This window comes from Eucalyptus grandis, chromosome 3 (assembly GCF_016545825.1).
Source record: "Eucalyptus grandis isolate ANBG69807.140 chromosome 3, ASM1654582v1, whole genome shotgun sequence".
Classification (NCBI taxonomy): domain Eukaryota; kingdom Viridiplantae; phylum Streptophyta; class Magnoliopsida; order Myrtales; family Myrtaceae; genus Eucalyptus; species Eucalyptus grandis.
Genome location: NC_052614.1, coordinates 28,659,846 through 28,660,424, shown reverse-complemented (window position 1 = coordinate 28,660,424; position 579 = coordinate 28,659,846).

Below are 579 nucleotides of genomic sequence, written 5' to 3'. Positions count from 1 at the left end.
CCGCATCCACCGCGTGGGCATCCCATATAGGGGCAATTCCAACTTAATAGTTCAAAACAATTTCTCACAATTATCATACCACAGCTCATCATCAATTTAAGGCACTTCACACGTCATTCACATATTCCAATTACAACGTTAATCTTTAAGAACCCAATTTCGATATCAAACCCGACATTTGAGATTTTCTAAATAAAATCCATATTTTCATCAATCAACACTCAATTTGCATTAACCACTCATCAATTTCAAAATCTAAATATACAGCGACGATCGGCCCGAAATTCTGAGCAATTAGGGTCAAAAATAAATTTTCGAGTTTTTTTATAAATAATATTTTAATGATTTTCGGAATATGATTTATTATTAAATAATCCAACAATTTCGAAACATTTATTTAAATCATAAATAAATTCCTTTAAGTCACATCAAGGCTTATTTTAAATAAACCTACTTAACCCTTAAACTAAACATGATTTACTTTAATTAAACCACTTAATCTAATCCATATTTAAATGAACTAATCTAACAACATAATTCCAATCAACCTAAACTAAACACACTTAAGGCATGATTAAC